The sequence below is a fragment of the Gymnogyps californianus genome, chromosome 4, assembly GCF_018139145.2.
Source record: "Gymnogyps californianus isolate 813 chromosome 4, ASM1813914v2, whole genome shotgun sequence".
NCBI lineage: Eukaryota > Metazoa > Chordata > Aves > Accipitriformes > Cathartidae > Gymnogyps > Gymnogyps californianus.
The window spans coordinates 32,428,115-32,443,894 of NC_059474.1; the positions used below are offsets into that span (position 1 = coordinate 32,428,115).

Sequence of the window (15,780 nt, forward strand, 5' to 3'; positions counted from 1 at the left end):
ACTGCAAACTTGAACAGCAAAATAATAAAACAAATAAACCCAACAAAACAAACAAAAAAAGATGAACTGAGAATATCACAATTTAGCTCATATTCTATGAAACAAAACTCCCAAATGTCTCAAAGCTCCAAAACTGTAAAATAATTCTGAAATCAAACAGACCTATGGAATTCCATCTAACTGCAATAAAAAATTTTTGCAGAAACCAAAACTCTGTTAAATTTACTATTTACAATTTCAATTTACAGGTCTTATGCTTATTCTTCAGTGTTTTGTCTGCTAAATTGTTTCTGAAAATTTTTATTTTACTTTATTTTATTAATAAGTGAAAGTAAAACTTTAGTTCAGAAAATGCTGTTGAAAAGCAATGGACTGCATATAGCACAACCAGCTGTAAGGCAAATTACACGTTTTCAGGGAATAATTACCTGACACTTTTCTCATTGATACCTAACTCGATTTCTAATGTATACCTGGAATGACCCATCAATCCATATGGGTAAAAATTATGGGGAAGGTATTATGGACAAAGAAATCCATGTATGTCATTTCAGTTTATCAATCTGGCCTACAGGTTTGTAAAAAACACCTGCTTCCATAATGTGGAAGTTTTCAGTTTAATATGCAAATGCACATTATCAAAATATATAATAAGAAATATAAAAGCTGTGATAACTAATTTTGGATGAGGAATTGCCATAGCAGCCCTTAATTTGCAGAATCAGCTATAAAATCAAAAAAACTCCTCTTCCTTTCAGACGAACTTACATTTGTACTGGTTATTTTTAATTCATGAATGTAAAAAGACACTGAAAAGGAATTATAAAAATGCTTGTGATGCCCCTTTTTCTTGAAGTTAGACATGTTTATTCTGTTGTAAAAGTGTAAAATGGTATTTTCTCCCTCTCACTGTACAACCGAACTTTATTTTAAACATGATAATCAGGTTATTGGCTTTGTTTTGAAAAAATACTAAATTTTTTGTAAAGACAGACAGGGACAGATCCCATGTAGCCATGGAATAAATGCTACATCTCACAAACATTCCAGGATGCTCACTAATAAAAGGTATAACGAAGTCTAATTGTCCACCAGGATAAATGTAATCACAATATATATTCACACATAGCTGTCTTACTGAATTCATCTATTACTCTTAAATACTTTCCAGAGGTCAGTGGTGGTGTCCCTGACAGCGTTACCCCCAGGCACATCTGAATTATTTGTTTAAAATATTAGCATTTAGCTAGTGATGCATGCTAGCAATACAGTTGGGAAAAATACTTCATTCTTTTGCACTGTCACAGGTAAAGATATCTTTTTAAAAACCTGTTAAATATGTATTTACATTTATTTGTTATACAAATGCTTATTTTATGAAACCCAGTGAGATCTAGGCATTATAAGGCCTCTGGTGAGTTCAACAGACTGTTGTGTATCCGTTCAGTGGCAGAAACACAAAAGGAAATTAGAAGGTCCATTTATCAATTTTCTCAATTTTACTTCTTAGTGTGCAAATATGTTAAGCTTATATGTTGTTTCGCAAAACAATTCCATTGCAAAATAAATCATACTGTTGTTGACTATATTCAGTTACGCTATGAAATTGGGACAACCACATAACTCAGATTACTGTAAGAACTGTAATAAAACAGATGATATTAGTATTTAATTCATTTGGAAGAGGGAGAAAATATAATAAATTATAGAGTGGTTTAAACTACTTGCAGAAATTATAGATGACCTTTTACAGATGACTGTTGAAGATTATAGTATCCACTGATAATTTACACACAGCCATGATTCAATGCTCAAAATGATATATGATAGTCATGAGCAAACACTGTTCACAATAGTAAAACCAAGGTGTAATCCTCTTTAGATAGCACTGCACAAAAATGTTTATTCTAGAATGCTTCTCATGGTTCAGAATGGGAAGACCTGTAGAGGCTAAAAAGATCAATGCTTTCTTGCTAAATATAAGTGCTTCCAGAAATTTGGAAATAAACAGAGAAACCATTTACATTTTACATAAGCCTTTTACGATGTCTAGCTTTTATTCATTGATACATATTTTCTTACTGTTTCTGTTGAAATTTTTTTTAGAATTGAAAAAAATTCTGATGCTATCAAAACATTCCATTTTGATACACTTTTGGAATAGTGTTTACTTTTGGTTTGGAAATGTTTGTTCTTCAATTTGAAATATTTAAAATGCACACAATTAAAATATATTAATTTAATGCAAAATCTATGAAAGCTATATTAAAATTGACCTATAATATGTTCCTTTGAGCATTGGAAGCAATCGTTTTTTTAGTCACAAGTTTGATTTCAAAATCTCAAAGCCCTTCTGGAATTGTATATTCATTTTTCTGCACAAGTCTAGTTTTCAATCATTTTGTAAATTTCATTCTATTCCAAGATAGGTCTTAGAATGGAATGTATTACACTTCACGAGAACTGCATTTTTGAATCATTATTGGAAAGCATAGGTAAGAATTCTGTTGTAGAAGTAAATTTCAGTTAACAAGAAATATGAATTGTATTTTAAAACAATAAGCTCAGGTTTCAGGTTGGTTAACAACTACCATAATGTTCTATGTGAAACTCTTGCATACCAGAATATATTATCAAATATAGCACTTGATAGACTATCACAATAATCAAGAAGATCACACACTTTAAAGTCTTTAAAGACCACTATATATGAAGCGCGATGTTCTTATTTCCCCCATTTTGCAGAAGGAAAAGACGTTACCCAAGACATAAGTGTACCACCAGTCCCTAAAATGCAGACAGTTCCTACAGGTAAGTGCATTCATGGTGCTCAGTATCTGGTCCCCCTGCACGTGCCGGACTGGTGTGGCATTACCTGGACTGGTGTGCCTGCTGGGCACCCTGCCTGAGTGCTTGCATTTCCTTTGGAGGGAAACTGCAGCAAGGAGGAGGAGGGAGAGCCCTTGAGCCTCCCTTCAACAGTCAGAGAGCATACTTCAGTCAAGTTTTGGGGAAACAATCTGAGGACAAAAAGCTGAAAATCCCTCCTAAAACATCTAGATAAAGGTCAGTCAGGATATTTGAGCTATAACAGGTAATAAACCCAGGTAGACTGAGCATATTCTGCTTTACGTGAAGCATTGTCTGGAGAGCTGTTTGTAAAAATACCATGTTCATTTATAGAGACAAGTAATGAGAACATAACAAGGGGGACAAACTTTTTAGTAGGGCCTGTTGTGATAGGACAAGGGGTAATGGTTTTAAACTAAAAAAGCGTAGATTGTAGACTAGATATAAGGAAGAAATTTTTTACCATGAGCATGGTGAAACACTGGAACAGGTTGCCCAGAGAGGCGGTAGATGCCCCACCCCTGGAAACATTCAAGGTAAGGTTGGACAGGGCTCTGAGCAACCTGATCTAGTGGAAGATGTCCGTGCTCATGGCGGGGGGGGTTGGACTAGGTGACCTTTAAAGATCCCTTCCAACCCAAACTATTCCATGATTCTATGAAAAACAAAACACTCCACTCAACTGATCAGAAAAAAAATAGTACAATACAACCAGTGTTTATTGTCATGGCCCAGGAGACTTGTTTTTTAACAGTGATGGGTTGCAAAGCAAGGAGTCCACCACAGTGTGCTGCCTGCCTGACAACAGCAGCAGCATCCTGCGGGGACAGGAAAGCAAAGCCAAAAAAGGATAGAAGGTTGGACCTGTCCTTGTCCTGCAACCATAGTTACGGGTCAGGAAACCAAAGGATAATCACAAATAACTTAATAGTAACTAGTTTCATCTTTATTTAAGAGTTGATGATTACTTAGCTACCTAAAAGTAAGTGGCATTATAAGTACTGTGATGTTGTTAATTTAAACACATGAAAGTTGTTACTTCTGTAAAGAAAAGGGATTAACAGAAAACGTGAGAGAAATCAAAGAGAGAAAAGACCTGCTACATTCTTACTCATTATGTATCACTGCAAGTGACAGCCCATGTTTCAAAAACTGCCTTTTAAAACTTGCAATGTATTTAGGATAATATAGCTTTTCATGAAGAACGACTTACAGAACAATGATCTGGAGCTTCCACAAAGGAATGCTTATATTTTAGATGCTCAGCATTTCTGCTTCTTCAGCATCACATTGTATAAAATTAACACCTAGAATTCAGCTAGTCTAAAATATCATTACAGGATATAACTCTGCTTTTTTATGCTAAAAGAAATGGGCTTTTACTTTATGTTGCACTCAGTACTTAACAGTGCATCACTTAGTATTATGCACTTATTGCTGAAACAGTGGTTAGTGTATTCAAGCCACTTGAGAGATTACTAACAGAACATAATACATTAAGTTTTTCTCTTTGATGTAGAACCAGATGTGAATGTTACAAAAATGGTTTTGAAAAGTTAAACTGCCTACAGAGTAATCAATGTTATCAAAATGGAATTCTGTTTCATTACATTTCATTTCCCAGTTGAAATAAGAGTAAGCAGTTGCATGTGCAATATACTAGTATATTATCTTCTTAGTGTAATGCAAATTGCTGTGTTCCAAAAACACTCTAGAAATGTACACGTCTCATAAAATGTCTGAATCTTCATATTAGTGTATTATCTTCTTAGTGTAATGCAAATTGCTGTGTTCCAAAAACACTCTAGAAACATACACGTCTCATAAAATGTCTGAATCTTCAACAGTACTAACAAACATGTTGAGAGAATCACCTCTTAGCATATTGTGCATGAACAAAGAAGATATTTTGAAATTTTTAGCTCAAACTTGTAGAGCAATCACACTATCCACTATGCTTATTTTCAGCAAATCATATCTGCTTGAATAATGCATACTTCAGTCCAGAGAAACATGCAAGAAAATCTATCTTCCAAATTCTGTATGGAAAGGTAATTTCCACCAAACACATGGCTATCTGAAAAGCTTTCTAGCTGTGCTACTTTATACTACACTACTGTCCCGGTTTCGGCTGGGATAGAGTTAATTTTCTTCTTAGTAGCTGGTACAGTGCTGGGTTTGGGATTTAGTGTGAGAATAATGTTGATAACACTCTGATGTTTTAGTTGTTGCTAAAGAGCGCTTATCCTAAGTCAAGGATTTTTCAGTTTCCCATGCTATGCCAGCAAGCAGGTGTGCAAGAAGCTGGGAGGGAGCATAGCCGGGGCAGCTGACCAAACTAGCCAGAGGGATATTCCATACCATGGAATGTCATGCCCAGTATATAAACTGGGGGCAGCTGGCCAGCAGGTGCAGATCGCTGCTCAGGCATCGGTCAGCAGGTGGTGAGCAACTGCATTGTGCATCACGGGGTTTTTTCTTTTTTTTTTTCTTTTTTTCCCTCTTCTTTTTTTTTTTGTTATATTTCTTTTCATTACAATTATTATTATTATTATATCTCATTATTATTATTATTGTTAGTATTATATTTTACTTTAGTTATTAAACCGTTCTTATCTCAACCCATGAGTTTTACCTTATTTTCCTGATTCTCCTCTCCATTCCACTGGGAGCAGGGCGGGGAATGAGGGAGCAGCTGCGTGGTGCTTAGCTGCTGGCTGGGGTTAAACCATGACAACTACTAACCTACTTCATACTAGAGATGCAGTCAGCTTCTTAATAGCTTTAATCAAGATCAAGGGATGTCCATGGTAAAATCCCTTGTCATCTTGTGTCTAGGAAAATTATTCACTTGTAAATTCAGTTGTATAATACTGAATTAAATTATTAAGTTTCTGTGAAATTCCATTCATTTAAAGTATGCAGATAAAAAAAAGTACATTTCATATTCATCCATACATCGTATATAATGATGGTTTATAACACACGCTTGTTGCACAGCAGGTGCATAGTCAAAACTATCATTAAACCAGCTATGTTAAAAATGGTATAAAGCATAAAATTATTCATTTTAGCTATAGTGAAGATGTGTTAAAGGAAAATGTTGGGCAGTGCATACAATATGGATACAGAAAATTATAGTACTGTAACCGAGATTAACACTAATAGAGATTAAATTTCAAGACAAGTACTGTGTCTATTTTGAATTTGTACAGTGTCTAGCTTGACTTACTTATTAACTAATACCATAATAACAACCATGAAGAATGCATGCTTTTAACGTTCTGCTTTTTAAAGTCAATGATGCCTTGTACTAGTTTATTATTATTCAGGAAAACAAATTACAACCACTACTTGGAATTATAATAAATACTACCAAGAACTCACCAGTCTTCCAAGGTTTAGATATGATTATAAAGATACAATTTTAAAGATGGAAGGGTAAACACTCCATTTACCAAATACGATTTAATGCTGATCGGGTAAAAATCTTGATTTGTATAATACCGTAATCACATGACAGAAGTGTAAACTGTTGATGGTTGTTATTAAGAGATGAGATAAAATTTTCTGTATGTGATAAGTGCGCATAGGTAGTTTGAGTGGGGGTTTTTTTGGCATTACTACAAAGCTTATTGCTGTGGAAATTGCTGCTCATCCTGGGTAGCATATAGTGGGTTTTTTCACTGTTTGGAGAGCATGTACAGACATTACAGCTTGCTGGCCCGTCCGGATTTCCCCTACCAGCAGATTGAACCTCTTCTCAACTAATTCTGTGGTTACGCATATTTTGCTTTATAATGCACTGTATCATGTTTTTCGCTGTGGGAAAGGATATTCAGGTTTGAGGTCTTTTTTTTTTCCTATTTTCCACAAAGTTCATCTCCCTTCCAGTTTTCCATAAAATGATATAATAGAGGTAATAATGCTTGTACAATACTTGTGAACATAAAAAGTGATGTAGAAAGTCTTTACTGTGGAGACAAGATAGACAAACTAAAAGTCATAATTTCCCTAATTGCAACAGTTTCCACTCAAACATTACTTTAGACTTAGTTTTTAGATTTTTAAGAATATCTAACACTGCTCATTACTCATTTAGCACACAAAATATGTTTGGGACTTTAACCCTATGTATTAAGAAGATCATATGTTCTTTCTTTCATGGCAGTAAAGTGCTCCACTCCCTCTCCTACCAACAACAACGAAAGTAACACAAACGTTAAAAACAGGGTGAAGCTAACATTTGCTTTGCTTTGTCTTCTGGTCTATTTCCAGCCATCTACAATGCATTTCCATTCATTCTCAACTTACTGAAACGTAAGTTGAGACTGAGATGCATGAGGAATAGTAACTATCAACAATACTAAATACACAAGAAGTTACGTTTTTTCTCTTCTGTTGATAAAGACATCTTGTGTGCTTATATATCAGATGTAAATGAACACTAGCAGTTGTGTCTGGTTTCTAAATCACCTTCCATGTTCACCTGGCAGACAACAAATTCAGACATAGAAATAGATAAGAAATCAACCAGTTTAAATTAAATATGGGGCCTAGAATTCAAAGGGAATTACCATGAATTTATGATCTTTGTAAATGCAAATCATAAGGAAATTCAATGTACTGTCTTCTGATTCTTCAATGAAAAATGGGTTATTTAAACACTTATTAAATGCAGGATATTTTTGGATGACAAAGAAAGTTACTTTTATGAGAATGTGTTGATGCTTCTGAGATCGGAGATAAAAGAGATAAAGCATTTTTAATAAAGATTCAACCCCCAGCTGGGTCTAAAATCAATATTTGTGAAATATACTCCTAGATAAAATGTTGTTAATATTCATAGGAATGTTAGATATTATATTATTTTGGCCACCAGAGGTCTCAGAAATTTTTCAGTGAATGCAAATGCAATAATGCAAATGAAGGACTCATACCAGCTGAACAGAAGCATTGAGGAATTTGAATAAAGAGAGCTTTCAGCTGAGAGCAAGACATCTACTCAAGCAAATATTCACAGCAATCAGAACATAGTCTGTGTTCTGTTTGCTGAGGAAAGGAAGGGACCATCTTCGTTATATCATAAAAGGGTGAACGTAGCAGTTAAAAAACCCCCTAGCTGGGTCTGTCAGTAGTTGATGGCTATGCGATGGAGATGTCAGAAAGCAACTACTTTTAGGAGAGGTTGACCTTTGAGGTTTCCTGGTCTGAATGATTACCTACTCAGACAAGGGAAACTGGAGCAAGTGCTAGAACAGAAGAAGCAGTGCACATATTTGTTACCTTTTTTAGCATCAGACTACAGTGAATAATACCAACTGCCAACATAAATTATTAGCATAGGGATAAGCCACACATTTATATAAGAGAAATACATACGAACAAAGAAAATTAAGTAGAGTCATCTGAATCAGACAACAGGTATATTCCTTCTTCATGATCTACAGACCCACTGGTATCCATGAAAGATTAGTCCTATTACAGGTTTAGGACTCGGTCAAATGGAAGTTCATAGGAAAATTCTGCCCTCCCAGGCAGATTTTACTTCTAGGAACTTCATGAAAAGACACACCTAAAATATTGCTTGTCATCTTTGCAATGGATAGAATACATTCTTCCCTCAGTCTGCCTTCATGGTGCATCTTGATGGTGGATCTTGATGGTGGAACCCCTGGTATGAATATATATATATGAAAGTTGTATAAAAGTTGCAGCAGACAGCACTCTCCATGCTACTCCAGTATGAGGCCACAACTGCACAAGAGCAAGTCTGTGCTTTTCCTCTACTATCCCTATCACATGGTATTTTCTGTTGGAGACTTTCAGAAATTACATGGCTAAACAGACCTTTAGTCTGATCTGATACAGCTGTCCATAGGTTTCTTCAGCTATGAGCAATACACATGGATGAATGGAAGTAAAATGTGCTTCTTGAAGGTTGCTTGAGCTTTAAGTTAACACAGTTATTTTGCTTCTGTAATGGCTAAAAGCATGTGCGTTGTCTGCTCCTGTGGCTCAGCTGACAGATTGTAACTTTAGCTATAATATCTTGATTACTTATATGGGTCCTTAGATAAGAAAGGTAAGCAAGCCAAAAGAAGATATGCCAGGCACCCAATTGTGTGTGTAAGACTTCGGACTGTATGTTTTGCTCTATTTATAATCTCATTAAGTTTAGTTTATTCAAAACATGAGCTAGATAGTTGAATTGAGGCTTGTGGCAAGTATAATGAGTTTCCCATCTGACTGATTTTTCTCATAATACTATCAATGTATTATAAATAATATATAAAATAAATATATTTTAAATAAATAACAATACATAGAAATGGCTAAATTTAAAATTGAATTATTAAATGAAATGTATTTAAATGCAAAGTAAATAACAAAGAGATTAAATTATAAATAAATACTTTTTTTTTTTTTTACCAGCCTTATTGCATTATCTTTCCTGGGGATGTTTTCCTCTATTGTCCAGGAATCTTTCTTTGTGACATCAGTAAATAGCCACACTGCGTTAAAGTCTTCTTATAGCTGCCTTTATCAACTTAGCTTTCACCGACAAGCTCAAATGTCCAGCTCACGCAAATGAATTAATTATAACTCTAATGTATTTTGGAGTACTCCAAAGTGTGAATGGGAATAGAAAGTTTATCAATTTTTCTTCCTCATGATGAATACAACCTGAACAGTACTAATCCTAAGAGAATTTTCCAAGTTTTCAGCATTATCCTCAACCTTGGAATTTTTAGCTTTCTGTGATGCAATTGGTTTTTACAACTGAAATAATTTACAAAGCTGATCATATACCTTTCAGAAGCTGAGGCTTACTGGAGTAGTCTGTGCATTACATTTCCATACAAAATCAATGGGAAAGTTTCCATTGTCTTTGTTAGCCGAGTTAGGCTATAAGGTTACTGTTACTTTGTTTGGCCACTACATGTTTTATTAAAATCCAAAATTGCCTACTAAGTAACTGAAGTATATTATTTACAGCGTATTCCACTGAAAAGAAATGAGAGTTAAAAAAAGAACAATACATAGTATGAGATACCTGACCTCATGCTGTGCTTAATGAACAGCACATTCAAATCAAATAGCAAGAGCATGCACAAGACAGTAAGGGGAGTATGAAATTTCTTCATTACACAGATGAACCTCAAAGACAAAACAGGAATGTTACATTTCTCCTTGGGAAATACAACATCTTGCAGATCATAAGGTCATTCATTCCTCTCTAAAACTGTTTCTATTTATCATTATATGTTTCCTTTAGGTTAGACTTTTAGTCTGACTTTTCTATTGAATGTTCTAAAAATTTCCCAGAAATTCTACTGAAAATCACTTATCTGTAAATCTCTACAACCTTGCTTTTTTCTTTTCTTCAAAACAGATCTGATGTTTGACCTGTTTGCATCCTTTGAGACCTTATCTCTCACCTATGTACTCTAAAATAATTGCTAATAGTGCAAGTACCTTTCTGCTGCCTGCTTTATCATTCTGAGGTGAACTGAACTGGAACTGAAATTGAATGAAGTGAAATACGTTCATGTCACCTAATGATTCCTTATCTTTTCTCTTCCTGATTTTACCCTGTGACCTTTTTTACTAACTGTTATGTATCTTGCTTTGTGACTATTCAAAAAGAAAAGCATTTCAGTTTTGTCTTTCTTGCTGGTAATATTCTCTGTAGGCATTAAACACAGTCATTCTGAAATTTGTTCCTACTCTGTAGGTATTTTGAAGATTTTTGGTGGTTTATTAATATAAATTAAAAGCTAACTTAAATATTTTTACTTATATTCTCTATATACACTTATTATTCAGAGGTTAGTTTTCAGTCTTCCTTTTCCCCCCCGCCCCGATTTTATTAAAAAGATACAAGTTATTTTTCCAGATGCTTTTGGCAGTTTTCCATGGACTTCAAATATAACCTATTGTGACTAGAAAATATTGTATAACATTATTCACAATGTACTGAATTAGACTGTTAAAAGGTTTCTGAATGCAAATTAAACTTTTTGAGATAAATAATTGAATTCCTCACATTTTGAGAGGAGGAGACTGAAACAAAGGATACAAGCTACCAGAGTACTTAGAAGCTTTCTTGGAAAAGGAATGTAAAAAAAAAAAAGTTTTACATTTTTATAAAATGAATTCAACACTGATAGCTATAACATACGGAGGACTAGAAAATCTATTTTTTTCCAAAGTGACTGTTTCTCAGATTATCTGCTTTAGCTAGAGAGTACAAATATGCTGAAGTTATCTGTGCAAAGGTGTTAGCATTTAATATAATCATGCTTTACCTGAGAAAGATTTAATGAAAGTATGTACAAAATAGCAGAAGATACATAGGATTAATCTATAAAAAGGTTACCACTGGGTACTACTGGGTAGTAAAACAAGAGTAAAAAGTTATAGCCTGATGACCAGAAAATGATAATTTTAAACCCTTCTGCTACTAAGTAGATCAGTGAACTGCATTTGTAGATTTCCAAACAACTAGCATCCATTACGATGATAGCACAAGATGATGATGGCTTAGCCCAGCTCTCAGGATTTTTGTATTATCCATTTAGGAAATTACTTGTCTTCTTGCCCTTGACAGTGGGACAAGGGCCAGGAAAGCTGCAGAAGCAGGATAAAAGCAGATTTGGGCTCTTAGCTTCTGGAAGTGTCTCTTCTTACTAAGGTTCTCAATGGAGTTCATTGTTGACTTGCAACATAGAAGATGCAATTCAGTTCACAGATGAAGACATCTACCTCAGTTTCCTACCCCGCTGACACTTAAATTCTACATCTTTATCTGTGATTTGAATCACTCCCAGATTGTCTACCTTTCAAATATACCACTTAGAAAGGCTATATTCCCTATACCCTTGGGAATAGGATCTTATGGTAACGGAACAAGTTTAGTATCATGGGGAAATCTGAAGTATCTTCAAAGGAATGTATGATTTTGTATCTGGAAAGAAATCTAACCTAGATGCAGATGGATGTATAAATTCAGAGGCAAGACCTGCAGCATAGGTGGAATTTTTATCTGGACTTGCTGAAAGCTTTTGCTTTGGCAATATGGCAAGCCAGCTAGAATCACTCCACCACAGAGAAAAATAGATGTGGTAAATTAGCATCTGGCTTCATGTATAAGTTCCATGGAGAAGAGAAGTTAAAACCAAACAAAAAAACCCCCACAAAACAAGCAAACGAAGACCCAAAAAAGACCAAACTAGAGAGAGAAGATTAGTAAATTTCCCTTTCCTTCTTAAAAGACAGATGAGTGTCAGAATCATCCCATCATCCTCTTCTGTAACAGAAAACCACTTTCTCCATTCCAGAAGCAAAACAGGTAGGAAGCTTTTAGTGTCTGACAACTTTAAGGTGGTAAAGAGTCCAGGTGCCTTGGTAATACATGTGAGAGAAGGGCAACAAAACAGCTTCTCCAAACAAAACATCTGTCCAAAACATCACAAAAGGAACCTCATGAAGTTTTGGGACTCTAATGTTGGAATAACTTATTTTAAAGGCAATGTAGTCCTTAATTTTGATTTTGAAAAAATGCTCACCCTGTATTATTTTGGTCTATAACTGACGTTAGTGATTCAGTGAGTGATAACTATTCCCAGTGACTAAGTAATTTCAGATTTGTGGAATGCTTTTCTTCACAGGAAAAAAAATCTAGTCGAAATCTTAAAATATTCAGCTAATCATTAATTCAGTGCCGTCTGTTCATAATTCAGCTGCAACTGCAAAGTTTATCCCCCTAAGAATAACCTAAAGAAAAAGAAGGTATTTTCAGAGATATATTTATGTATTATCAAAATTTTAAAAATCCATATTAAGAATATGTTTAAATGTCCTGTACATGCTTGAGACAAATTACATCAAGACAACTCTGCCCATCTACAAATGGCACAATTAAACGTCTCTAATATTGGCATAATATGGAATTTGAAACTCCATCCTGTTCTGAATGGAGGCAGAATAATTAAAAGGCAAATAAACATAATTATCTTGATAAATAAGCACAACAAACCAGCTACGTTCTAGTTATGGATATTAACTTGTATTTTCCAATGTGTTATTAAAGTTTCAGTGTTATACATTGAAGCTGGTTTTGGAACTGCATATTTTTATAGGACTCAGACAAAGCAGTGCCACAAATAGAAAGTAAACTTTGACATTAGTGTTTTTAAAAACACAAAATAATTTTAACATAGCAGTAAGATGCAATTTCTGATAGTCTAACAACATGTGAGGAGAAATTCTAGAAAACAGAAGTTTTTAAAGTTATTTTTTAATACTAGTCACCTAATAGATACGAACTAGAACTTGTGATCTAAGAGGATCATGATCTTCTATGGACAGATAATTTTCATGGACAAACAGACAAATGTTTCCAAGCCTGACTATCCACTTGTCAAAATCTCTTTCACATATAGAAACAGGCTAATTTCCCATAGCTGGCTCAGTAAGATAACTGATAGAACTCAGACTTTTTAAAGATAATGTAGCTGAATAAACACTCTAAGTCTACAATCAAATTACTTCTCACCCGTATTTTGGATAAATCTCTTTGCTGTCACTTCAACATCTTTAACAGCAGCAGCATGCTGTTGAGTTTCTTCTTCCAAGTGTTCTCTGTAGCTCTGAAGTAAAGGAGAACATCAGAAAGATCTCACTGCTCTTCTCTTTTTCTTTTTTAAATTATGTTTTTGTATTTAATTAAGTTAAAAACCAGCTTCTTATTTATTTGCCCTTATTTTGTCCTTCACCTAAGCCACTCCTATCAGAATAATATATTCTTATCAATATTAATGAGCTGTCTGAACGTCAGGAAAAAAAAAGGGGTAAAAATAAAATCTTAATGTCCTGTCAGGGACTTGCTAAAGGCCAGATGCTGTAGGTAATTTAATAATGCTTAGCACCCAGCAGCAGCCTTGTGAATGTCACGATGCATGCACAGCACCTGTTTTTGCAGTTAAATGAAGTATTAGCAGTTGATAAAGCTAAAGACAAAGAATTAGAACCATCTTTTGAAGATGTATGCTGTATCCCTCAAAACCTACTTAAATACCTCCGAATAATGTCTATTTCTTTGACTTTTGGGATCTCTCTCCTACAAAAGGAAATCACTTCTCCTCCCCTGCTCTGAACATTTGGGTAGTAGTTATGCTGTCTGTATTGGCCAACAGCGTGTGGGTAACAACAGCAGGACAGATGGCAATGGATTAATGTTTAAACACTAACACTTCTGTACCACCATGCAAACCACTAATGACCTCTTCCCACTCAGACTTTACTTCTACAATTAAATCCAACCACTGCTCGTATTTCCATGTCCTCTGGTATGGTACAGGGAAAAAAAAATATATATTTTAATACTAAGGATAAAATATTTGACAATTGAAACAGAATATCCTTTTTCCTAGTTTTCAGTGCCAATATTCTAGAAACAGTGGAAACATCCAGACTTGCATTTGAAATACAATAAGGTAAAATAAAAAGCCTATAAAGCAGAAAAGTAAGCAGAGGACTGCTGTACCACTGGCAAAAGAGCCATTGATAATTGAAATCTGCTTCAGCGTATGTCCAGTCTCACTACAGATGCTCTGGAGTCAAAGGTAGCATTGAGATGAAATACTAAGGCCCCAAGCTGAGGCTCATACCTAGCGTATCAGACACCTCTCTGCACAGGGTCACCACTGCACTCGTGCTCTCCCTCCACAATCTCTGCCTGGAAAACACTGATTTAGTGTTCCATTTCATTCTTTTGCCATCATATCTGAAATGACAGTGGGTATAGAACATTAACTATTGCTCTCTCATGAGAAAAGGGGCCTGTGGCTGCTGCTTTTCCAAAGGTTATCCTGCGGGAAGCCAGCACGTGGCCAGTCCTCTGCGTGCCCGGCTATTCCTGCCAGCACCAACTGTCAGCAGCTGGGACCTGAGGCTTCACTTGAAGTCTGGCTTCCAGCAGGCTTCCTGAGGAAGACCTGCTACTTGTCCCTCTTGCTCCCCTCCATGGATTTATTCTATACGCCTTCGAAAGAATCATAGGATATCTCAAGTTGGAAGGGACCCATAAGGATCATCGAGTCCAACTCCCTGCTCCTCACAGGACTGCCTAAAACTAAACCATATGACTGAGACCATCGTCCAGACTCTCCTTGAATGCTTGGTGCTGTGACCACTTCCCTGGGGAACCACGTTCCAGTGACCGACCACTCTCTCAGTGAAGAACCTTTTCCTAAAGTCCAATCTGAACTTCCTCTGATGCAGCTTCATAACTTTTCCAAGGGTAAAAGAAAAAATGTCCAATTTCATGACAGCAGCTCAACGAAAATTAAGATTTATAGTGAATATATACAAGAAAATTGGAGCAGTTGCAGAAGAAAAAAGAAAGCACACTGCCCAGTAGCTGCATATGCCTTGGAGGATTTCTAAAGTCCAAACTTAAGAATGCATATTCTGACTTTGAAAAGGCATCTTTTCCTCCATGTGCTTGTCCTTTCCAAACCAGCTCTAGATTATGGAAACAAAAATACATTGAAAAACAGGTACAGGACCTCAAAATTCCTTCCAAACATAGATGATGAATAAACTTAGAAAAAGAGAGAGAAAATAACCTGCATGTATTTTGTCCATGCTACAAATTCTATAGAGAGAAGTATCAGACTAGTTATAAAAGTACAAAGTAAGTTTTTCTTTTTGTCTGTCCATTACAGACAACAAAAGGTGCTCTCCATGTCAGATCAATACAACTTCAGATATGATCTAACATGAGCTGTACCTCAGAAACTGGAAATAGTTTTCCTGAGCTCAGACTAAGGGAAAGAAAAAGAAAAGAAGAAAAGTGGGATCAAGACTCAAATGTTGAAAACTTTTAGAGTCTGAAGAAGGCAGAAAGAAGAAAAAAATGTA

At 35.3% G+C, this 15,780-nt stretch overlaps 1 protein-coding gene across 1 annotated transcript in view; it reads right to left on the reverse strand.

Annotated features, from left to right (window-relative positions):
* Positions 1-15,780, reverse strand: part of SGCZ (sarcoglycan zeta) — a 434,991-nt gene that overhangs the window by 51,145 nt on the left and 368,066 nt on the right. The window lies entirely within an intron of this gene.